General features: G+C 39.5%; 1 protein-coding gene and 1 pseudogene across 1 annotated transcript in view; one reads left to right on the top strand and one right to left on the bottom strand.

The window, feature by feature from the left end:
• Ndst4 (N-deacetylase and N-sulfotransferase 4) overlaps positions 1-8,539 on the bottom strand; it is a 327,838-nt gene that overhangs the window by 67,401 nt on the left and 251,898 nt on the right. The gene's annotated exons all lie outside the window — the stretch shown is intronic.
• On the top strand, positions 3,996-5,613 carry LOC103731257 (annotated as a pseudogene).

The raw sequence follows: 8,539 nt of genomic DNA, 5'->3' as shown, positions 1-8,539 counted from the left end.
AATCATGAAATTTGCAGGTAAATGGATGGAACTAGAAATTGTTAGACTAAGTGATGTAACAGAGACTCAGAAAAAAAATCGACATATGTTCTCCCTCAAATGTGGATCCTAGAACCAAACCCTGGTGAGTGATAATGTGGGACCATAGAAGAAGGGTAGTAATAAGGGAGAAAGGAGGGGAAATGGGGGCACCTTAAGTGGAAAACCATGATGGAGGGGTGAGACAATGCGAGAGATGCATAATGCCAGCTAGTTTTGAAAACCAGAGGGAACCATTTTACTCCTACAACCAACTGACAAATGATACATAGCAGATCAAGATATATATATATCTAGGTAAGGTTTATCTGAGAACAATTGGTCTTTGCCTAATATTTATCTACATGACACACAGTAATTAAAAGTACCAGATTGGTGGAACTAACCTTCTTGGATGTTTAACAGACATACTTTGAGGCCTATAATAATTTGGTCAGAGGGACATAAAGGACAGTTTTTGCTCCTTGCCCTCCTAGGTCGACTAGTTCCAAGGGACTATGAGCATCTCTCATCCTGTAATTGTGGTGGGTCACATGTCCTCTTCATCAAGGAGGATGAGGAGACCCCACCAGATGGACTTGAACCAGAGTCCAGTCTACAAATGGGGAGGGTCAACACAGAGGAATCATTTCCTCCATGCTTCCAAGCAAAGCCAACCATGGCTGAGAAGGACCTTTGACTTATCTTCACCTAGGTGGAACTGGTAAAAGAAAGGTGCCAGGGGCTCCTCCCAAGCCCATGTGACCCCTGAGAACAGATCCTCAAAGGACCTTAACAGCCTTAAGAGTAAAAATAAATTGGTTTATCTGGGCCAACTCTATGTCCTTAAACACCCAAAAGAAAAGTAAAACCAAAGATTAAAGGGGCCAATATAGTTTAAGAGTCCCTATGCATAACTAAAGGCTACATAACAAGCAACAATGCCAGATAGGAGATACTTTCTTTTGAGTTCTTGGCCAGGGTGGCCAAAGAGACTCCCAGATAGTAACCCAGAAATAGGAAATTGAACAGCAGACCCCAATCTTATCTAAAGGCATATTGACAACTGATTACTGTTAGATGAGAACAGCTGACCCTCCTAAAACAAAGACCTCTAGATAGGCTGACTAGATTCATCAGAAGGGAAAGTACTGAGGAAGGGCTGGGGGTGCTGACAACACAGCAGACAGTAGCAGGGGTATCAGAGTATAAAGGCTCTAGTAGGCAGAGGGAGGCTATGGGAGGGTGCCATCTGGGAAGTGGGTGTATAGTTGAATAAGATGGTTGGGGATGTCCTGTGTGATATATGCACACACAGAAAAAAAAAATCAACAATTTTTTTTTAAAAAATTATTATATTTGAGGAGGAAGCATGGAAATTTACATCATGCTAATTAGTAGAGGTAATAAACATTACCACTGACATCTACCCGATGACATACACAGGCGCCAAGGATCCAAGTGCAACCGATGATGACTAGTAATAATCAGATACATACAGATTAGAGATGCATGCACCGACTTGCTTCTTTAACTAGATTCTACAACTCCAAAGATTCCACCACTTCCCAATAGCTCATTAAGAAAATCTAGAACCAAATTTGAGAGCTATGCCAAGCAATTAAGATAAATTCTTTACAAACTTTTCAAAAAGCAGGAGAGAAAACTTGTTACCTCATCCTGCGATGCCAGTTGAACCCTGATACACAAACCAGACTAATAACCACCTACTTGTGAAAAAGATGTAGTCTTGCTCTGGAATGTGTTACTGAATATGTTAAAGCTGTAGTGAAATGCTTCTTCCAATCATGTAATTATTGAAAATTAAAAAATAATGTATAAAAAATAATAATTCTTCAAAGCATAAAAATTTTCTCCTTAATAATTAGTAGATGTGAAAAACATTACCATTGAAATGTACCTGATGACTTTATATCCATGCTCATATGTCAAGGACCTCAGAAAATAACCGACTGTGACTAGTATTAATCAGATATATAGAGATTAGGAATGCATGTGCAAACATCTCAATGTCAATTGCATTGAAAATGAATTTTTCTGTATGAAACTGTGTAATTTTAATAATGAAATGGAGATCTTCTTTAAAGGTTAAAACCTCATTTAATTTTATGTCTTATAGGATTTATACAGAGTGCAATATTGTATATATGTACAGCCAATTTTGAAAGAGATGTACCCTAGCTCAGAAAAATGTTATTGAATATGTCAGTGGTGTTGTAATGAAATGCTTCTTCTAAGTATATGGTTAATAAATAAATAATTAAAAAATGTTTTGTGTAAGTCCTTTAACAGAAGTAATACCTATATTGAGGCTAGATCTTGTTTTAAAATGAACCAGGAGGTTAACTGGAGTCTGAATGGGGGCCAACTGTACATTTCATATAACACTGAAAAATATTATGTTGATTTTGCAGGATATATAGAAAATTTAAAAATTAAAATTGTTTTTTTCTATATCACCAGGTGTTGCCCAAAAATTATTAATGCCCCTGAAAAGCATAAGCCAACCAGGGGCAAGATAAGAAGCACCCTGGGAAGAGGGGTGGAGCTGCCTGGGAGACAGAGAGTTAGCTGCAGAGAGGTAGTTGTGGAGAGTTAGCATGGGTATTTTTGGGAACTCCAGAGCTGCATGTGAGAATGGGGAACAGTGGGGGGGGGGCAAGAATGGCTGGCCGATGTCCTGCCTGTCCTGGGGGGGCCAAGAATGGCTGGCTAACGCTGTGCCTGTCCTGCAGACCATGGGGTGAGATGGTGCATGGGCATGGTGCATGAAAGTGATCAGGAACAGTGGGCTGCCACACACGTGACGCAATGCACAGTGGGGGTTATGAGGAGCTGAGTCTTTGTAAGTCATCCTCTCCCAATGTCATATAAAATGGTACAAAACCCAAACTAAAAATGTCTTATGTTTGTCTGTGAGCCCTGGGGCCTCAGAGGGCATGCCCGTGAGCCTCCTAAGAAAGGAAAATGGAAGAAAATTTATTGCAACACCAGGACATCTCTGATTTCTTTTCTACTGTCTTGTATACCGATATAAATATTAGTTTTCCTGGGTCCAGTCTTTTCATGGTACTAGAGAAATATTCTATAATCTCCAAGCTAATAAAATCTGCTTATATGCCAATAGACTATATTTTAGCACATGATTAACATTGTTAATAAAACAATCCTGTCAAGTGTCTATTGCCCAGTGCCTAAGCAACCCCATTCAAGCTTATGTGCCAGAGCAGTTCATTAAGAGCCAGGTATCTAAGGTATATCCTATCCTGACAGCCTCCCATTACACATCACAGTCTACTACTGTGGACAGAAATACAGTCCAGCTATTGCCTGTAGAGTGGCAGTGATATTTGGACCCAGCAAGTCAATAAACAGCTGCAATAATACAAAAGGACTACAGAAAACAAGATTGTGTGTTGACAGAGAACTAATTTTAATAATGACAAATTATCTCAGGATTCTTTCCTTTTTGTATTCCTGATCATTCTGTGCCTGAAAGAAATGTGTGTGCCTGAAAATTACTCCTTTGCTGCCCTTTAATTTGATAGCTTGATTTCAGAACATCAAAGATATTAATTTTTTCCTGCTAATAATTTAATGAAGATCGAAAGAAACACATTGAATGAAACTATTTACTGTATTTCTATAACATTTGCAGATATGCTATACTACTGTTTACTGTATTGCTAAGTATTTCCTCCACTAACTGTGAGTACTTCTCAAACAAAGACAGATTTTATGCATCTTTTTATGTTGGTATGAGAAAAACAGAACTCAAAAGCATGTTGGAGCCAAAATGAAGTTATACATAGTTTGGGTTTATAAATTTAAATAAACAAGTAAAGCAAGACATAATGATAAAAAAATTAGCAATTTGCTTATTTTAAAAATAGTGTCTATTGGCTCACTGAGTGGGTCGCATATCGCTTTCAGTGTCTCCCTGAGCTGGCCTAGCAATGGCAGCAGTGAAGACCCTGAACCCCAAGGCCGAGGTGGCCCAGGCCCAGGCGGCACTGGCGGTGAACATCAGCACAGCGTGAGGCCTGCAGCATGGGTGCTGAGGATGAACTTGGGGCCTGAAGGCACCATAAAGAGGCTTGTTTCTCATGCTGGAGACATCGAGCTTACTAAAGATGGCAACATACTGCCTCATGAAATGCAAATTCAACACCCAACAATGTCTTTAATAGCAAAAGTAGCCACAGCCCAGGATGACATAACTAGTCATGGTACTACCTCCAGCATCCTTATGATCGGGGAGCTGTTGTAACAGATGGACCTCTGCATCTCTGAGGGTCCTCATCCCAGATAATAACTGAAAGCTTTGAAGCTGTGAAGGAAAAGGCCCTCCAGTTTTGGAACAAATTGAAAACAGAGAAATGGACAGAGAAAAACATTGATGTGGTCAGAGGATCTCTATGAACTAAAGTTCATGCCCTGCTTGCAGATGTCTTAACAAAGGCTATAGTGGACTTCATTTTTGCCATTAAGAAAAAAGATGAGCCCATTGACCTCTTCATGGTTGAGATCATGGAGATGAAGCAAACGTCTGAAACTGATACAAGCTTAATCTTAAGGCTAGTTTTGGATCATGGAGGACAACGGCATCCTGATATGAAGAAAAGAGTAGAAAATGCACACATCCTCACGTGCAGCATGTCCTTAGACTATGAGAAAACAGAAGAAAATTCTGTTTTTTGTTTGTTTGTTTGTTTGTTTGTGTACAAGAGTGCAGAACAGTAACAGTTTTCTCAAAACTAGTAAAAGCTGAATGAAAATTCATTGAAGACAGAGTTAAAAAAATAGAATTGAAGAAGAAAGTCTGTGGTGATTCAGATAAAGGATTTGTTGTTATTAATCAAAAGGGAATTGACCCCTTTTCCTTAGGTGTCCTTGCAAAAGAAGGCGTAGTAGCTATGTGCGGAGTGGAGAGAAGAAATATGGAGGGCTGACTCTTGCTTGTGGTGGGATAGCTCTGAATTCCTTTGATGACCTGAATCCTGACTGTCTGGGACATGCAGGGTTTATATATAAGTGTACACTGGGAGAAGAGAAGTTCACCTTCATTGAGAAATGTAACAATCCACACTCTGTCACATTACTGGCCAAAGGACCAAATAAACATGCACTGATTCAAATTAAGGATGCAATAAGAGATGGTTTGAGAGCTGTCAAAAATACTATTGATGATGGCTATGCCGTGCAGGGTGCTGGCACCTTGGAAGTGGCCATGGCAGAAGCCCTAATTAAATACAAGCCCAGTGTGAAGAGCAAGGCTCAGCTTGGAATCCAGGCATTTGAGATGCCTTGCTTATTATTCCCAAGGCTCTTGCTCAGAACTCTGGTTTTGACCTTCAGGAAACATTAGTTAAAGTTCAAACCGAACATTCAGAATTGGGTCAGCTTGTCGGTGTGGATTTGAACATAGGTGCACCAATGGTAGCAGCAGAAGTAGGCGTATGGGGTAACTACTGTGTGAAGAAACAGCTTCTGTACTCCTGGACTGTGTATGCCACCAACATTCTCCTGTGAGATGAGATCATGAGAGCTGGAATGTCCTCTCTGAAAGGTTGAACTGTCCATTTTTTTTTAAAAAATTATTTATTATATTTTTATGTGTATGCATGTATTGCCTGAATGTAAGCAAGTGTGCATGTGTCATGCAATGCCCTCAGAAGTCAGAAAAGGCTGCCGGATTCCCTGGGACTGGAGTTACAGACAGTTGTTAGCTGCCATGTGGGTGCTGAGATTTGAACCAGGGTCTTCTGCAAGAGCTACCAGTGTTCTTAACTGCTGAGCCATCTCTCCATTACAGCAGTTTTTATTACACTGTGTACACGCATAAAGCAGGTCCTCTTTACCCATTGAATAAGATATCTTAGCTACAGAGATATGAAATTACCTCTTTAGATGAGCATGTTTTCTACCTTATTCCTTAAATGTTTGAAAAATCGTGGTGGTTTAACTTTCCTAAGCTGGGCATGATGGTATATGCCAGTAATCCCAGCATTTGGGAAGTAAAGTCAGGAAGAAAAAGTTTAAAGGAAATTTGGGCTACATGAGAACCTGTCTTCAAAGAAAGAGAATTTTTTTCTTATGAATGTATTTTGAATTAGCAGTTCCTTGTTAATTAAATGTTCCCTTAAGCATTTAAGTTTTATGTTACTGTAAATCAAAATTGGGTAATTTATGTTTTAAAAACATCCCTAATAAATACTTATGCATAAAACTACTGAATCACTTAGCTCTGCTTAAAATGCTTAAAATCAAAAGCTTCACTTGGAGACTAGCACAGGAGATCTTAAGGCTGAAACCCAACCCTTCCAAAACAGAATGAGTACATTAGAGGCTGGGAAACAGCTTCAAGTAGCAACTGCCAAAACAAAGGCAGAGGTAAACCATGGCAGAGAATAAGGACTAAGGAATAATAAGACTAAGGTAAAAGGATCTTCAGGCTATTTTTGAACCTATGACCTTCATGCTTTTGCAGAATACTTATTACAACCCTCTGTGTCACCTTTTTCCCTCCCAAACTACTTATCTAGTCTTAGTTTCCACGTGAGTCCTTGCAAAGAAGTGTTCAAACTTTTGTGTTTGGGCAGTGTTCAGTATTCTACAATGAAAAAGTTGAAACAATGAAACAAAAATAACAGTTTCTGTTGAAGACTATAGGGACTTTTAATGCTGAACTGAGTGCATTTTATAATATAACGTGGTCCTGAGCCTCTAGGGACAAGGAGTGTAAGGTTATGACATCAGAGTGATATGTTAATGCACAAAGGATGGAGCTGTGATGGTTATTACTAATTGTCTATAAAGGATCTAGAATTGTCTGGGAGATAGGCCTCCGATGTGGGGTGCCCATCTTAATTATTGATGGGACCAGAACTGGACAAGGATTATATAAAATGGAGGAAAAAATCTGAACACTAGCTTGCATGCGTGCCTCTGCTTGTTTCCTGTGGATGCCATGTGGCTAGTGGCTTCAAACACCTTCTATTTGACCTCCCTGCCTTGAGCTATGAGGTAAAGTGAATCCATTCTCCTTTAAATTGCTTTGGCAGGAGATCACAGTAATAAGAAAAGAAATTAAGACTGAAGACACATATATGAGATTAATCCAGGTCATTAGTGGGAAGGTTCAAAGAACCTTGACAGAAGAATTTGTTAGGAGGCGTAGGGCATCACTCTTTAACATATAGTGAAGAAACTACCATTACTTGTAATTTCCCCTCTTCACCATGGGAATGGAACGAAACCGCATATACATAAACATATCCCAAACTCAGAGTTGAGCTCTTCAGATGGATTCAGAAGCAATTTCTTATAGCTGTTGTGGATTACCTGCAAAGTCTCAGCTTTGTGCGGAGACTAGAAGTCACCATTCCATTGTGAAAAGAAATTGCCATTTGTCACCCAACCAATCAGACAATGAACCTGAAATAACAACAACACTTCACACCAGGGAGTACATAAGGTTCAAGAAACTAGCATCACTACCCTATTTTCTGAGTTGCTCAGCAGGCTTTTCTTGTTTTTATGTAGATTTCAGTAAAAATAATCATTTCTCATATTCATACCACATATTGCTTCATCTAATAAGAAAATGAGAAATGCTTGAAGATGGAGTCATAGAGACAGAGAACCCCACAGCTGCCCCAGTATTATCTCATTTGCACATTCTCACAAAAATGAGACAAACTATCTAAACAGAAAAACGTGAAATTTCGTAGTACATACAAATTAGATAATGCAAAAAAAACAAAAACAAAAAACAAAACAACAACAACAACAACAAAAACAAACACCAGGAGATAGAGGATAACGGACTAAAAAACAATTATGCTCTTTGAGACTATGTGGAATTTTCTGTCAGGCTATGGGCCTTCCTTTCAGAGGGACACAACAGCTAATGTTCTGCTGTGACTTGCATGGTGGTTTTCATGCTGTGATGACAGGAATGCAACAAGAGAGAACGTGCTCAGTTGGTGTTCCTACGTGGGCTGATGCGTTATTCTCAAGGAGTCCAGGTTTGAGACCAAGTTTTATATCAGAAATCAGGTAATTTGTAAAGAAAGACTTTCAAGAATCTCTTATCAATGCGGAATCCTTTGAAAATCCTCAGTAAACTTGTGTGTGTGTGTGTGTGTGTGTGTGTGTGTGTGCTTACTGTGAAAATGTGTATACTTCAAAAATGAAACATGAAATTTTGCTGTGTGCACACATGTATGGTGTGTTTTGCTGTGGGTGTGAAGATGTGTGCAAGTGCACTTGTAGGCCAGAGCATACTCTTAAGTGCTATTTATTCTCCGGCGCCATTCACTGTGTTTTCTGTGACAAAGCCTCACTGAGCATGGAACATGCCAGTTATAGACTACCCGGTCTGGCTGGCTCTGTCTTCCTTCACTGGGATTACACCCACACCTAACTTCTTCATGTTGGTTCCTGCATGGAAAGCAGTTTACACACTGGGCTGTCTCCACATTCTGGAACATGATTT

This window comes from Nannospalax galili, unplaced genomic scaffold (assembly GCF_000622305.1).
Source record: "Nannospalax galili isolate Female #2095 unplaced genomic scaffold, S.galili_v1.0 scaffold1214, whole genome shotgun sequence".
NCBI classification, from domain to species: Eukaryota; Metazoa; Chordata; class Mammalia; order Rodentia; family Spalacidae; genus Nannospalax; species Nannospalax galili.
The sequence above is the reverse complement of the archived record's forward strand: the minus strand, read 5'-3'. Positions and strand labels throughout refer to the sequence as shown.